Source organism: Rhipicephalus microplus, chromosome 1, assembly GCF_043290135.1.
Source record: "Rhipicephalus microplus isolate Deutch F79 chromosome 1, USDA_Rmic, whole genome shotgun sequence".
Classification (NCBI taxonomy): domain Eukaryota; kingdom Metazoa; phylum Arthropoda; class Arachnida; order Ixodida; family Ixodidae; genus Rhipicephalus; species Rhipicephalus microplus.
The window spans coordinates 214,116,535-214,134,202 of record NC_134700.1 but is presented as its reverse complement, the minus strand read 5'-3'; the positions used below and the strand labels follow the sequence as shown (position 1 = coordinate 214,134,202).

Genomic DNA, 17,668 nt, shown 5'->3' with positions numbered 1-17,668 from the left:
CAAAGGCTTCGCCTTGATAACACCCGCTTTGTGTATTAGACGTCCTCTGTTGACATATGTATGTTTTCGCCACCGATGAGACATGAGCGGAAATGCTTGGATGTGACATATAGCCTGTCCTTGGAGAACTGGCTGACGCCGCCTCTGAGACTCTTCTCTGAATACACGGCAAAGCAGAAGGCCCGACTCCGTAATGGCCCGCTCTTCTATCACCGTACATGTGCAGCACTTCCGCCGATCCTGCCCCCTTATTGGGCTCCTCGTAATAGGCTTCCGAATTCTTTCAACAGCATCCATCGTTCCAATATGGCTTGTTTACTTTGCCAATGCAGGAATAAACACGGCATTCCGTCATGAAAATCTGCTGAGTCTATTCGCACAGACGTTATTACCATTGTTATAAACTAAGCCCAATGCTCCACTTATGTTTCGCGGCCTATGAATAACTGCATGAGTGCGTATCTACTTCCGGTTCACTGGAAATTAAGATAACCATTTGTCCACCTAGTTGTCTAGAATGTTTTCTTAAGAACGTCTTTGTATATTTAGAGCAATTTATTTTGTAGGCTAGGTACCACGCACCATCCAAGATTAATTGGCACACGCAGATTTCCTTACGAAGAAAACTGCTGGAATCTATTGTGATTGCGAGTGAAGATATACTAAGTTACTCATTGGCCTTTCACATCTCTTTCTAGCTTTCATTTAGGTGTTAAAGATGAATAACTAATATAATTTTCTAAAGGAATTTGAGAGGTAACACTTTTACAGTCCGTTTACTCTATTTTTTTTTTGTGAATGTGTGCTCCCTATGCGCCAGACCACACTAAAAAAATAATATTCAATTTACCGTTTTCAGAAGACTCGCTATGAATATTGAAAAACCGCAGGTAACCGCTGCACGGAAACTGCTCGGAACAGAAACAAGGGCGTCACTTGGTGCTCGCGTCCATAACGAGATTCAAAGGGTAATGGATACATCGCTGATCCATTTTAGTATGGCGTTCTTGATTTAGTGTGTGGTTAACGTGTAACACAACTTTCTACTGCCATCAACTTATATCTTAAATGTGGCAGCTGCCTTTGAGCAGATTGCCACGCAGAATTTATATCTGAAATATTAGCTAGTAATAAATAGTAAAAGACTTCTTCCGTTTCCACAATGCATACAAGAAACCACGCTTCACATAGAAGTGCCAACGATGTGCAAAAATATTGAGCTCGCACTACACAGAACAATTGTCTATCGGGACCCCAGAACGTCGAGCGAGGTGAATAAGCAACAACACGACTTCATCGTCACTTTCACTTCCTAGTACTGCAGGGAGGCTGACCCACTAGAAGCTGGTCTCCCTAGCAACCTCTGTTTTTTTTTCTAAATAAATGTTTACTTGTCTTGTCACATACAAGTCACCCAGCTATTCCACCACACAGCACAAGTTCACCCCATGCGTGTGGTAGCATTAAAAGCAAAAAATAAGCGCGCATGTAAATCATACAAGCATCTTTGTTGCTTTGTATAACTGAGGCCCGTATATGCCACGAGAGGAAAAAACGACGCTACAAAAAACGCAAGACTGATTCATTAAAGGCGCGAAAATGACTCTATGCAACTACACAAAGAAGTTGGGGCAGGACGGTCGCCCTCATTAACTACGAATCCACCTACCACGACCGATGAGCGATAGAGGTGGTGTTCTGGTAGCATCGAATAGCGACCAATCACAAACTCGTCTTTCTGGCTTGTAAGAAAGGCTATTTATCGCCTTAAAAAGATCAAGGAGAGCAGCACGTTTAGTGATCGATGTTATATTCGTCCGAGTTTTCTTCGCAGCCAGCACACCAACAGTAGGAAACACGTACTACGCCTATAGCATAGGCTCTTGTAGCTGCGTACTCCTAATTTATTAGGGGCGAAGCTCCAAAAGCTGTGGGTGTGTACTTGCTTGTCTCTCTTGCTGCGTGACTGCCTAGTTATATGACTCACTCTTTCACGGATGGACGGATGAACGAATGGACGTACGAAGGATTCACGGTTTATCTCCGAAGCTTCGCCCCACTCATCATCATACACTCCGTGGATATGATGTGTTTTTTTTAAATTTTAGATGATCTTGATTGTTGACAGGCTTGCATCAGTTTACTTCAGCGAAATGCTCTTACAGATCTAGAACGTGCACTTCTTATAAATATGCACTCAGGGCAGTTGCTTGTACGAGTGGCTGATGCTTCTAAAGCGAAGAACGAGTATAGTGACACTGGCGATAATTTTTATTAATATATCCTCGTTATCAAAACAGTTGGCGTCATCGGAACGAAAAGAGGGTCATTGCCAAAACAGCAGCAATGAAGTAAAACAGCTCGATTGATATGTGGGGTTTAACGTCCCAAAACCACCATATGATTATGAGAGACGCCGTAGTGGAGGGCTCCGGAAATTTCGACCACCTGGGGTTCTTTAACGTGCACCCAAATCTGAGCACACGGGCCTACAACATTTCCGCCTCCATCGGAAATGCAGCCGCCGCTGCCGGGATTCGATCCTGCGACCTGCGGGTCAGTAGCCGAGTACCTTAGCCACTAGACCACCACGACGGGGCAAGTAAAACAGCTCAATAATGCACTTATGAACTCAAAATTGAGAAAGAAAATGTGCAACGTGTGGACAACAACTTCAGATATTTCCGCTAAGCCTTGTGAGTCATGCAAGCTAGAGATGTCGCACTTTCACCGTGTGGTCGAAGAAATGAGTGCTATAGCAATAGGCCGGAATGCCACACCATGAAGAGCAAGCGACTCTAAATTTACAGCCCGCCGGTGAAGCACCAAACACGCACATAAAGAACACACAGAGGATGAACTCACGCTAACTCAGTCGCAGCTCGACATTGATAGCACTCTGCTCAACCGCAAGAAGGATGGACGAAAAAAAAAAAGGCGCAGATACTCACAGAACGCCTGTCAAAATTGTTGCCGTCAAAGGTGTTACTTCTTTGTCTTTCAACAATGCGCTGCGAGTGTAAAGAATGAACAACCAACCAACCTTTACCTTGGCTTAACTATATGTAGCAGATCACCCTTTTGGCAATAGTGGCTGCTCCAGCGAGCGAAGTGACCTTCGAGTGCTCTCTGACTTCAACGCAAACTTCGCGTTGAAATCACAAGACGTACACTTCAATGAAGAAATAAGCGTGCGGAAATAGGTGAACACGCCTTGTTGAGCAAAGTGAAGGTTCGATGCACACTACGTCACAGTATAGGAAGGCTGGATGCACACACCGCAGCACCTGGGAAACACGAGCGGCGTGACGGCGTTTAACGCGCGCCCTTCGCATTGCCTCGCGGGTGATATTGAACACACTGAAGCACTTCCGATCTCTCCGTACCGCCGGCGGTAACTGTCTTAGATGGATAGCTTGTCGTTAGTAGCTCGTCGTTGTATGGTGCGTGGCAGAGCTGCTTAACGCGGTGCGTTGCGGATCGCGTGGTTTCAGGTTCGAATCCCCTGTCGTGTGCCTTGAAATGTCTTTAGGGGCGAAGCTTCTTAGGCTGTGGGTTGTTTTCTCCTCTGTAGTAGTAGTAGTATGTAGCCACCTCTAGCATATGAATTGCTCAATGGATGGCGTTGCGTGTATATGTCCTTGGAGATTATGTCACTAGATGACGTTAGTGGTTTTCGTATAGTTGACGAACAAACGGACGGACGCATGCCTCACCCCACTGATCATCCTTCACTCCGTGAATATGCTATGAATATATATATATATATATATATATATATATATATATATATATATATATAAATAGTTGCAGGCAAACGTGCCTTGAATCCAAAGAAGAAAAAAATAACTTGTTTTTTTCATTATACCGAGCTGCATGTACTTTGTAGTTTTCGCTTGAGCCGATTTTCACATACGATGTCTCCATAGTAAGGGGTTCCCCATGTAACGTCATACGACTTCTGCTTCAAACAATCTCTGCCTGTGTCCGCCGGGCAGGTGTAAAGCTAAGGTGCTCGGCTGCAGACCCAAAGGTCGCGTGCTATATCCCGGCCACAGCGGTTGCATTTCGGTGGCGGTAAAATTCAACAGACCCATTTGTCGTGCGATGTCCGCGGACACTAAAGAACACAAGGGGCTCGAAAATTCCGGAGGCCTCTACACCAGCACCTCTCAAAATGACATTGTGGTTTGGGGACGTAAAACTGCAAATAATATTAAAATAGCATCCACCAGTACAAACTACTCTTCGTTATTCTTAGCAAGTGAGCAAAATCAATGGAACCAGGCACGATTTGCAGAAGCAGGCCTAAACCCACAATTCTTATTTGCAGTTATCAAAGAAGACACAGCCACAATCTTGGAATGTACGTTGAGAGCATTGTGCGAGTGCGTACAGTTTTTCGAATACCTCGCTTCATACTACCACTCCAAAGAAAGTCTTTCGCTAACATATTCATGTGAAAGGGACAGTGCAGTTGTCTTCGGATCAACTATGCATCGCTTCTCGTATAAATTTAGACAACAGTTAGACGGGTAAAGAAGAACCTTGATTAGTTTCAGTCCGCCGTATGGAGATTAGACTTTCCTATTGCGAGCTTCGCCATTTCGATCCTCGAGTGCCTTAATTCTTGGTCCATCCAGCCTGTGCTTCTTAGACGATCTTTCGGAAACTCATATACATTTGTATGAATCTATGTTTATAGCCATTTCACTTTTATACGTGCTTCGCATTATCGAAAGATCTTATAGTTGAAGCGAAAAAACAGCGATAGTGATGGCCGAGCCGTATACGCTAAGTGCGCAGAGACATGGAGACGAGGAATTCGAATTTCAAAAAGATTGAGTGAGACTCTTCTCAGAGTTAATGTGATAAATCATATTAAGAAGAGCAGCTCTTTCATTCGGAGTTAAGTCAGCCATAAGGCGATTTCGATACGTGCTGTGACAAATGCACAGGTGAACGTCTCTTCATTTTAGGCATACACTTCGAGGACTTGACTGTAAAGTAGGAATGGCCCGCAATGTTGAGGCTGCTATGCTTGTTTTGGCAGTGGCAGTGCTCTTTTATTTGGTGTTTATCTTTCTCTGTTCCTTATTTCCTCCATACGCAGTGTGCCATAAAGACAAAAAAAAAAAAGGTCGATAATGGCAGGTTCTGTAGAAGGCCGATTGCCGGTAATACGGAAGAAGGAAAGGTGAAGACCTATACGCAGCAACTAACATCTGGCCTTTATCGAAACTCTATTCACTCTGCCATAATATTAGTATGAAACTACGGAGAATGCTTAGAAATTTCAAATAAGAAGACGAAAGCAATTTGTTGATTCAAACGAGCTCCGCAAGTACGAAGTAGAAGAAGTGATCGTGCAGCTCATGCGCTTATGTGGTGTTGCGTGTGTTTCACACGATAGTGAAACAGAGACACAGGGCACATTCTTTAAAATAAACTTAGGCCCACTGATTGTCGATGTTTTTGAAGACTCTTAATTGTGACTGCATGCAATCTGTACAAAGTCTACGTCCAGTAGTCCTTAAGTAAACTGTTGCCTTCGTTCGCTTCCCTTGCCTTCCAAACGGCTGATGTGATACCACGAAATTCAGCTGTACTGATTGGTGTAGGTGCGCACAGGCGGCTCGCAAGAGAGACAAAAAAAGTTGATTGTAAATGCCATTGAGACTATGCAAAAGCTCCAATAATTTAGTGTTTGAAATGCCGGCACGAATCCCAATATAAAGTTGACACGAATACAATAAAACTGACAGGGTCCCATAGGCATTTGCTTAAGATGAATAGAAGTCGAGAACATTGTTTTTTTAATAGCGTAGCTGTTTTGGCTGATCGTTAGTCGATGGAGAGCGAACGGAAAACTGTCATCGCCATGCGCCGGCACATGCTTTCTTCGTTCTCTTCGTCTTGTGCTTCGCTTTCATAACACGGGCACTGATTGGTCCGGCAGGAGGTGCAACAACTGCGATAGACGAGAGAACGAGTGGAGATGCAGTAAAGAAAAAGATAGAGAGAGAGAAATAACGAGTGAGATCCGTGGGGCAAAACATTCTGGCGATACCAGACTCGAACACGTGCACCCAAGATCTGAAGTTGCACGTCGTAATTACTCTGCTATTAAGGAACGACTGCAGAGCACTTCGCAACCTTGCACGGAATAATATAGCAAGGGGCTGGGAGAGGGAAGTGAGCGATAGGAGGAAAAAGAACAGGGTGGGAGATGACAAAGCATAGCACAGAAAGAGAGAGAGAGAGAACAAAATCGACAGAGACAATGTGAAGAAATACAGAAAAATAAAAAGACAAACACAGAAAGAGAACCAAAGAGTGAAAGGGATGTAGAAAGAAAGAAGCAGGCATAGCATAAAAGTAGAGATAGAAAAAAGTGGAGAAAAGAGAAAGAGAATCAAAAAGAGAAATCGAATTCAAGAATTCAAAAGAATAAAAAATAGGGAGGAAGTGACGGGAGGAAATATATGAAGAGCCAGAAACACAAGAGAATAGAAGTAAACAGACATAAATATAAAGAATAAGAGAACTGACAGAAAAATAAAGAAATAGAATGAGACAAAGACACAAAATGACGACAAAGAAAGGAAGACGCATAGTGAATTTCCTACAAATGTTCGCAGTTTGCTACCACTTATATGTTCCTAAATCGTCCAATCTGCGCCTAATTGCATATTTTTTATAAGTTTGCATGCACGCCCACTCATGCCATAGCGCTGATGGGCCGTAGTATGTACAAATATAAATGAAAAAAAGAACGTCCCGCTTCGCACTTCCGTCAGGCTTGGCCACACTAGTGCGCAGCTGCCTTAGGTTTTTCTGCTGAGTCGATGTCTCAATCCTTTCCTTTTCTCCTCTGCATGTTTCCGGCACATAACGTGCTTTTGTAGCGCCTCCAGGCTTTGGGTCATTGTAAGGTACCTGCACCTCACCTGGTTGAGCGCTGCATCCGTAATCGAATGACTATGCCACTTCAAACTATCGTAGAACACAAACTGCTAGCGTACAGTTCTTGAACGCCCACTGCGCCCACTTTGAGAGGTAGGCTGATCAATTTGCTAGGTAGGCCTCTGTCATCGTGTGACGGCATATTCACGTCGCAATGTCATCATTGCCGTAAGATTATTTGATCACTTTCAATGTTTTATAGACTTTTATTTTCCGCGTTAACTGACGTTCCCCTTTTAACCTACTTAAGGCTTGACAGCTTGAAGCTATTTAATTTGCATGTTTTCTGTGCGAGTTCGATTCGCGGTAAGACTACTGGCGGTAAGATTCGTGGTAAGACTACTAAGATTCGCGGTAAGACTACGATTCGCGGTAAGACTACTGAATAGGAATGCTTTCCAGCATTCCTATTCAGGGGATGATATCAGCGCGCAAACAACAATGCCGATAGTTCGATATAAACACTTATAACATTGCTGCATGCTTGCTTGTTTATCATGTTAATATGTCCTTACTCACTAATTATCGGCGCGTATTACGACGAAGAGCTTAATTAGCACCCAGAATACTTCGTTTCTGAATGTGGGGCGTTCAACGGCAAAGTTATTGTTCACGAAAAACGGTACTCCTGGGGCGCCTATTAGTGGGCTTATTTCAAGTACTTTGACCAAAACTTGATTTAATAGTAGTTTTATGAACACCCCAAGAGACGTGGAGAGGCTTTTCATTCTCCGACTTTAAGAAACTATTCTTAACCACTATGAAACGGCCTCTCAATATTTTATTGGTACGTAGTTAGTGTATAAGAAGAAAGAAGAGGAAACAGCTTATATTGCGACGACAGTTCGGCATGTTATGCTCACATAACCTTCCAACCTTTTGCATGGAAGTTCGCCTACCAAAAGCTCAAGTTCTTGCCGTAGGGGATTAAGGACAACGGTGGTTTTGTGTTTGGAAGAAAAAACACGAATATAGGAGAGGAAAACTTTATTAGGGGCCGTCTTTCTTTTTTTGTAAAACACAACATTAATCAGAACAGACAAGGAAGCCAAAGAAATTATAAGGGATGTTAAGTGCAATAATAATTGTGTAAGTGTGAAGAATGTAAATGGCACAAACACACAGTTGCGGCTGCCAAAAATGAAGCCTGCGACCTTCAATTTTGAAGGTCGCAGTTGCGGTTCATGCCAGCGGAAAAATTATCTGTCCTTCCACTTCACTTTTTTCTCATTGAGATATAAATTACGACAGTTAACATCTAATATTTTCTCGATTCTATTGCAGTTAATTCTAATCGACGAAATTACTATGAAGCATGGCCCTGTGAAATTCTGTACAGCGTCACCACGCGGTGTTCTCTATAATGCACTGACATTTCACAGTATGCGCCCTCATATGGAAATTCACATTTCTCAAAATGCTACCTCTGCAGCAGAGACCGAACCCGTGACTTTTGTGCCAGCAGCCGAGTTTCCTAACGACGTTACACCCTGGTGAACTTGCCTCAGTGGGTTAAACAGCTCTGCTTGGCCAAAGTGGTGGACAGTGCTGAGAAATGGCTCCTTTAACAATATAGGTACGACTGACATTCCAGAACACTCAAGGTTAACCAAATGGTATTCGGCTTGCTACACAATACATAAGGGGGCAGAAAAAAAAGGACACGCCAACTAAGGTGGGACTGTAGGCAACCGGATACGGAATTGTGCAGGTTTCATTTATCCCGCTAAATAACGCTCTCGCATGCTGATATCATGTATACCAATGAAAACATGAATCACCGCTAAAGCTTTCTGTGCTTCCGAGATTACTGGCTTCTGCCAGTAAAGTAAGGCTTCCATTTGTTACACACCTTTAGCAGATTTTCAGTGTTCTCTTAGAGGAAGACGTACCTGCACGAGGGTATCATATGACACAGCGGGCCCTCGAATTCCAAAAGCGCATAAGAGCAATTACTGCGCAGTGATACTTGACAAATCAGCAAGCTAAATAGATGGACAGGAAACAATCCTAGACGCTAACCATTAACTATTATTCTCTGGAGAGTAACGAAAAACCATCCTACCTATTTCTCTATCAACGCTCCTATATGGTTAAGCAACCTTTATAGAGCCATTTGTCTCTAGGTAAGCCTTACGTGTACCTTGAGGATCATTTTGTTGTAATGCGAGCAGCTGCGAATAGAGATCCGGTTCCGAAGAGGTTTCCTCGGTATTGGTCAATTTATCTTACAATGCGTGGGACTCGTCTCGGGTTCACACTGACATGCGATGTCTCCATCAACTCATTTGAAAGGAAGCTGAAACTGAGACACCACATTGGTTCAAAATAATTAACTGCTTTTTGAAAACTTCATTGTTACAAAGTTCACCATCATAGGATAATTATTAGAACAGAAAATTAAGGACGAAAAGTAAAAAAAAAAACACCCTATAAAAGTCATGAGGTTTTGTATTTTGTATACTTTGACTCAGTGAATTCCTTCATCATTTTCACCAAAGTAGGGTAGCAATCCGATAGTGCCTCTGATTAAGCTGTTAACCTTTCCTGCTCACCCTCTTCGTGAAAATACCCCCGTCTATACAGCTATTGTTTGGATACGCGGAAAGAAGTTGAAGGGCTTATGAATCGTGCTAATATAGATGCATTTGTTATTAACAATACAAAATACGAATGAGCATAGAAGCATGACCCTCGAAATATAATAATGTAAAGAAGCCAATACCGTGCATTGATGCGTAACAAGTCAGAAAGATAAATAGAAAGGACATGATGGCAGATTCCGAGAGGCAATCCATTAGCTATTCTTTTAAGAATAACAAGGCAGTAAAAAAATCGCACCATATTCACAGAGTGAATGATAATGAGTGGGGCGAAGCCATAGATTTCCCACAGTACTTACTAGAGGGAACTCTGGCGCTAGTGTCTATAGAAGCTGCAAGACACGGTGCTTCAGCGAGCATGGGAATGATGGTTAGTACACACATTTGTCTAATTTTCATACTTCTGGCCTGCTTCTTAAATTGATTTGATTTTATTTCTGGTTCTGTGTGTATTCGTGTGGCTTGAAGCTATTTTTTCATGAAAGCATAAATTAGCAAATGTTTACCGTTTGCGCTTCACAACCTTATTCTTTTAGGCTTACCATTTTGAATCAAGTCACTAAGTTCAAAAGGGTTTGTTCTTTGTTTCAAAACAAAACCGTAACCAGCAATAAACGAAGCTGCAAGTACGATTCGCTGCCCGCAAGTACGAACACTAGGCAAATGTGTGTACTACCCATCCTCCCAATGGTCGCTGAACGATCGCAACGCCAGAAAGCCTTCTAGTTAATTTTGGGAAACTCTATGGGCGAAGCGTCCGTCAGTCCGTTCATTCTTGCTTAAGTCCGTCCGTGCGTCTGTCCATCTATGCGTCCGTCAGTCAGTCCATATGCATCAGTCCGTTCATGCGGGCGTCCCTCCATCCGTCCATCCGAGTGTCTGTCTGCCCATCTGTCCGTCCGTGGGACCACCTGTTCATTCATCCATCGATGCATCCGTCCGTCCGTTCGTCCGTCCGTCCGTTCGTCCGTCCGTCCGTCCGTCCGTCTGTTTGTCTGTCTGTCTGTCTGTTCGTGAAGACTCCAAGTATCTATTTTATTTATTTATTTGATTTGCATACAGAGATACACAATGACAGAGGAAAGAGGGAGAGAGAAAGCTGGCAACTGCCACCTGGATGGGCACAATGCCTGCTTACTCTTTCGGGAGGAGGGAAGAAACAGAGGAAACAAAGATTAGAGGGAAGAAAGAGGAAAGAAGATGAGGAATGAAAAAAAAAATCACGAGGACTTCGACGTGTATGAGTAAAAAAAACGTAAATAAAGAATAATTAAAAACCGCCTCTAAACAAGTGGCCAGGTTTGTTTGGTTCATAAATGTAAGGAGAGCTCGGTGGGCCTGGTCACGTCGGGAAGCACAACCGCTCGGAAAGAGGTAGTCGTCTAGGGTCGCACACTCAAGTCCTAGGAATTTATATTCCTTGATCAAAGACCGCTGCGTAGCAAATGTGGGACAGTGCACTACGAGATTCTCAAGTGTTTCGCAGGAGCCACAAGCTGTGTGCAACCGACTGTCCACACCTCCTTGACGGTGTAGTCGTTCACACACCAGCACAGAGCCCACTCTTACTTTGTACAACAGTGCTCGGGAACGACGAGGCAAACCGTGGCCACGCACACGGGGAGGGAACGATCCACTCGTAACACGCTGGTCTGGGTGCTGGTTTCGGAGGTGTCGACGAATAAAAAGACAAGCGTTGTCCATCGTACATAAAATTCCCGGACAGTCACAGCCATCACGGTTGCATGACGAAGCAAGGCGATCTGCTTTTTCATTGGCCGCAATGCCCACGTGCGAAGGTACCAACTATGCAGCTAGGCATACCCCACATGAGAGAATATTGTTGACGGATTCCGTGATGTTGCTTAGAATAGGGCTGTCGGTCTCCTTGCTGGTAAGTCTGCTAAGGGTACCACGAGAATCGGTGAGGATGACAACCTTCAAAGCTGGTAACCCTTCTGGTACGTACTTAAGGGCGACATTAATCGCTCCTAGCTCGGCCATCACTGACGATGAGGGGTGCTGTATTTTAAGCAACCACCTGATATCGGTTGAAGGGCGGAAGAAAGCTGCAGAAGCGCTCTGGCCATCGCTGCGTGCAGAAGCATCGGTAAATACTTTTGCATAGTCTTCGAAGTTTTTAATAAGTGTCAATGCGCTAATTGGTAAAGTTACGAAATAGGTTGGTCACACTTTTTGCGTATTCCTGGAATTGACAGATGGGTAGGGAAGGCGCATGGCCTGTGCTCTGTCGATGTTGGCAACTGAATAGTTTCGCCGGAACTGCCAGTAATGTCATCGAACAAAGCCGCCATTTTACCCATCCGAGAAAGTAGGCGTGTAACAGCCTGTTAAGAAGTGTCTTGCCATGCGGGGCTCGGTTCAGACGACCAATATGATGTTGCGCTTCCTGGTCAGCTTGCAGCCTTACCGGCAACTGGTGTGCTTCAGTCAGTAGTGGGATGGATTGTGCTTCAGGAGGTAAGTCAAACAGTACTCGGAGGGCAACACGACAACCCCGTTCCAGCTTAGACTCTACAGCAGGCGGTGCATTCAAGACTGGGAAGGCATGCATCACGCAAGAGAGTACAGCTGATTGGTAAACCTGTAGTGCCATCTTCTTATCAATGCCCTCCCCCCTAGCAGTCAAGGCAGCTACATACTTAAACAGGGACAGTGATTTTCTCCTCACAGTTTTAACAGCAGGGCGCCAAGAAAAGCGATCATCGATGATTACGCTCAAGTAGCGATGTTGGTGTCCCCACTGTATTAGTGTGTCTCCAAGGTAAAAAACCTGCCAAATGTTCGACGAGCGCGTTGCCTTGGATGATACGCGACCGCAGCTGACTTCGCAGGTGAAACCTGTTGGCCAACTTCCCCCAAGTATTCTGAAGTTGCATTCAGAGCTCGCTGCAATATACCACGAAAATGTGGGCCATAGTGTGACGGGCCACTGACCCACAGTGCGATGTTATCAGCATAAATCGCTATGTCTATAGGAAAGTCACAATCTTGTGGTAGTGGGCCTAAAAGTCCAGCAAGTACGCTGTTAAAATAAAAGCGGTGACAAGACGATAGCCTTATGTGGTACCGAGTCAAATGCTTGCTGTATGTCAAAAGTAGAACATGCGCTAAATGTCTGTTTTCTCGAGCAGATTCAAGCGATGATACAAGATCTGCTATGCTGTCGAAGGCTGAAGGGTGACGACGAAATCCACTCATAACATCAGGGAAGGAAGTGAGCTCCTGTATTCTGGAGTCTAGACGAAACAGCACCATACGCGCCATCAGCTTCATAACATTAGAAGTTAGTGATATTGGCCGGTATGACCTCAGGTGTTGTTCAGTGTGACCAGGCTTTAAAATTGGCTTCACCAAAGACGATTTCCATTCAGCAGGAATCAGACTCGTTTGCCACACTTTGTTGTACTCGTCCAGGATACATTGATGAAAGACCTCATCAACGTTTCGCAAGGCTTGGTACGTAACGCCATCTTCGTCTGGGGCACTGCGACCATAACTGAGGCTAAGTGCATGACGCAGCTCAGCCAGGGTAAATTCTGCCTCATCGATCTCGCATGTAGGTCTATATAAAATTGTCATGAAACAATGACTGCCGTTGTCTCTTGACATAGGACGGGTGAAAATACTGGCAAAATCTTCCGCAACAATTTTCGGAGACCGTCCAGTCGTGATGCACAATGCTGTAGTTGGGTTCTCGCAAACCTCAGGTGTTCAGAGAGCCTTCAATATGCGCCATACACTCTCAAAACCGCTTGCCATGTGCAACGAGCTACACAAAACGGCCCAGCTTCTTTGACGAAGTTGTTTTACGTGCCGCCTAATGGCTGCATCTAAGCGGTTATAAAGTGTCCAATAAGAGCTTATTTTGGAATGCTGTGCCCTCCTGTAAGCACGATGTCAAAAAGCACGTAATCTCAAGGTCAGGTTTTGGCTTGTCTGTGCTTTGCAGTCGTTGTACTTAGCTTGCTGTAGACATTCACTCACTAGTTTCAACAAGTTGTCATGTGATGGTGCTCCTGCAATCGGCTGATGGAACTTGTCCCTATTCGTCACTGTGTAGGCAGCATTCTGGCTGCTAGGAGGATTCTCTAGAACTCACCAAATGGGCTGATGACCTGAACACCATGGGTCAGCTTCGTTTGACCAAGTAAGACACACATCTCTCGTTGACATGGCTAGATGGATTGTTTATTTCCTCTGCCGACAAATGTGGATGAGCCGTCATTAAGGGTCTGCAGATCAAGTTTAACAATAACCTCAATGATTTGCACTCCATGACTGTCTTGTAGGCGACAACACCAACGAGTGTGATAGGCATTGAAATCTCCACACAACAGAAATGACGAGCCACACCGAGATAGCAGCCAGGCACTTCAGCAATCATGATGTCCGAAGATCGTGTTGACCGAAAATGTATGCTTGCCACAGTCGTTGTTGTGTTCCTGAGATTAATAGCAACTGCTACACATTCAAAGTCGGCGTTGCAGAAGTCACTTGCGTCAATCACTGCGAAGTGAACATCAGATCGTATGTACAATGACGCTTTCGAAGCATTTCGTGGATGCTTGGTGTGTGTACACTGGAAAGATGCCCACGCCATCACCGTGCATCGGGTATTGCTGTGAACGCCTACGTAACCCAGAAGTCTGAGCTCGTCATTTCTCACATTGGTTTCTTGGAGAGCTATAACATCTGGTGGATTTTTCGTTGCAAAGAGCCAAAGAACGAGATCAGAATGACCCGGTCGTAGAAACATGACGTTCCACTGCAGCACGTATACGGACGGGGCTTGCGACGGGTGTTCATGTTGCTTTTAGTGAAAACTGTCGGAAAGCCTTCAAGGGCTTTTGTGTGGCTAATGCTGCGCCATCTCGCATAAGTTCATCATATATTCTTCTCACACAAGTATCGCCATCCATCGGACATTCCAAGGACTAAACGAGAGGTGGCTATCTACGACAACTGCTACTACTGTAACTGCATAAAACGCAGACGCACGACCCACGGCAGAAGGAGCTTCGCCTATAAAAAACTGAACTGTGCGAAAGGGATAGCAACGCGTGTTATTTACTGATATCGCAAATGTTTCATGTATCCCGGTGCGATGAAGAAGCGTGTTTACCAGAGCTCCAACAACAACAACAACAAAAAAAAGATAGGCGCAAGCGTTGAGGCGGTGTCAAGGAGACAGCCACTGCATTGTTATGCATGAATAAAAAGCTCGAATATAAACTGGATGTGCAGAAAGAGCCTATCTACAAAAAAGCGAAAATTCACCAATGATTACCATACTGCCTAAAGCTAATTCCAAGTGCAGCTTTGGTTTGGGTCAGTGCCAACTGTGTTTCAAGTTTTATATTTTCGCGAGGTATCGCCTACGCTATGAATCAGAACTTTTGTGGAGGAAGAGAGTGCCCATTATTCGTGTTTTTGCGGACAAACGATGCACCCGCTACACATCTGTAAGGTGCTCTGTGTACTTCGCTTATTCTACATGTGGCTGACAACGATGAAAAATTGTGGCTGAGCACTTTGCCCTAGGTGGAAAAGAAAAGTCTAAAATGATGTCCAAAGATGGCTTCCTGAAGAAAAAAAAAACGGAATGATAAACGCAGCAAAAGCGTGCATGTTGCAAGTAAATCGCGTATACGTTCGGTTTACTAAACGGGTGAACGTGCGAAAACACATTTGCAGTTCGTGCCAGGTGTCGTGGACAAGTAGAAACTTGAAAAGCTTACTTCTGTATCTCAGTAGATGGTACAGGACGAACGCCGCTAATGTAAACCTTTTTTCGATATAGCTATTTTAAACCCGCTAAAGTGATAACCTTGAGGTACTTTGAGGTACCAAAAAATGGTACTCATTTATTTCGCGTCGTGGCCAGGGAGCACCTGCAGAACTTTGCAGCTGTGGATCTGAATCAGCTAATGTGACAAAACAGCAAACCAGTGCTGCACTGGGCTGCTTGGTGCACTACTAGAACAGAATCGAAGAGCATTGTGTCGGACGTGTTTACATCGTCTTGTCTGAGGCGCTGTTCAATTCGTTTTTCAAGAATCAATACCGAAAAAATTATAACCTCAGAATGCTGTTCCTCCGAGTGGCCAATCAAATTGATATCAATGTTGGTAGCTGGCAAAGAAAGGAAAACAATCTGAAAGCTCTTTTGAAATGGTTTGTCCTCCATCTCAACACAAGTCACAGCTACGTTTTGAAGAACAAAATTACGACTGCAATTATTGGCGCCAAAGGAATCTACAGCTTCGGCCTTCCCCAGTTTTTATAAAAGTCCGATACTCTATAGACTCAACAGTCGATGCCAACGATCGACCCGATTTGTCCCAGAATGCACCCAAGCTAGCCTGAGGGGGGCGTTTGTGGTCTTGCACGCAATGCCATAATAAGGCGTCGTATATCGTCTCGAAGGGCCGCTTCTTCGACGTTTACTTCCGTTATTGGAGAAGGTGGTGATGCCGGACAGAGATCAACTGCAGAACAGCCGGTCACAGGGCGTTTGTGCGCACCATACCGCTACAGACAAGACGTAGGCCCGTAGCGTCCAAAGCTGGTCGGTTCCGTCTCTGCGTTGTAATAGGAGAGCTCGATCAGGTTCCTAAGTTTTCTTCTATTTTTATAGTTTTATGCTTCGTTTTTAGGGTATTGAACGGAGCTCTGCTTTTTTGTTGCTTTTATACCCACTAATGGGTTTTTCTGTTCCTGGTATCAGCGGTCGACCGGTGAACGCGCTCGATAATGGAAATTGATCCAAGCGTTCGTGGCAGTGTTCAGCCCATGCGTTGCGTGGTGGCGTCTCTTTCTGATCGTCGATGCGGCACTTACGAGACAACGCACAAAGGAGCCCAAGATAAAAATAGAGAAAGTGAAGTGAAGATTAAAAAAAAAACAAGATAAGACCGACTTGTAGAGAAATAATAGACGAAAGTTTGCGCCGCATCCGGCAGTGACCGAAGAAAGTTGGGCTGTTTTGGACGCAAGGAACCACCAAGTGCTCTTCGTAAAGGAATTCGATAAAACAAACAAGCAAAGCGCATTTTTCTCTTCAAAATTTTCGTCATCCCAGGTTTTATTGGCAGGTTTATTTTATTCGTTGATCTTGTTTTGTATTTCTTTTTGAAAGATTATTAAACTTCACATATAGTTGGATTTTCCTTCCAATTAGTCAAGCGACGAGCTATTGTGCAGCTTGTGTTTGTCGAAGGACAACGTTCAGAAGCTGTTATATTATGTTTTAGAAATAATGACTTTTGACTCAGCTTTGATCATATTCTATCACTGCTCATCAAAAATATCTAAGGATGCCTCGGGTCACGTGCAGACAGACCACAAAACGCAGGTTTACTGGGGACCTAAACAAGAAGGAAACGGCTATATAACCGTGAAGCTTGGATTTGTAGCCTACAAAAGTAACGTCTATTTCAATCAAGGGGTGAAGTTCTGTAAGTTTTTAGGATATTGGAATTGATCAGCTAAACTAGAAGCTTTACGCATCAAGATGCCCAGGAAATCACGTTTGTCCCATTATTTTTGATAATTTTGTTCCGTACATTTCACAGCCAAGTATTGGTTGTTCTATTGAAAGGGAAAGCGCACGAACTATGAAGACATTCGAACCTGGTATTGGCAAACAGTGACAAAAATGAAAAGAAAAGGCCACAAGATGTCGCTACAAAAACTGTGAAGAGTAAATTGCTGATAGGCAAGCGATACCTTGCTGTTCTTAGGTGAGGTAAATGATTCGTAAAATGTGATCCTAAGGCAACGAAATGCTGTGACCCACGCAACACTCAATTTGGGCCGATCCCGTCAAATACACTATCACATACACTAAGGCGTGTTATTGTGCCAGTTCTGTTCATCCTTGGCAGCGCCCATGGTACGAAATACAAATGACTAAATCTTCTAAGCGAACAATCCACTGTTGGAACAATCCAATGTTGAATTGCTTAGACTTTTTCTAGGAGCGAGTACGTAATTTGCAGCACTCTATAACAGTTCCTCACAAGCTTCAAAAGCTGTGCCAAGTCTCGTACTTGAAACTCGCATTTAATTTTTGC

The 17,668-nt window shown here is 44.1% G+C and overlaps 1 long non-coding RNA gene across 1 annotated transcript in view; it reads right to left on the bottom strand.

Moving 5' to 3' along the window:
- Window positions 1–5,793: 5,793 nt before the first annotated feature.
- The window catches only part of LOC142769226 (uncharacterized), a 35,043-nt gene continuing 23,168 nt past the window's right edge, over window positions 5,794–17,668 (bottom strand). The window contains exon 2 of the long non-coding RNA XR_012885713.1: window positions 5,794–5,971. This is a non-coding gene — a long non-coding RNA (uncharacterized LOC142769226). The remainder of the gene's footprint in view (window positions 5,972–17,668) is intronic.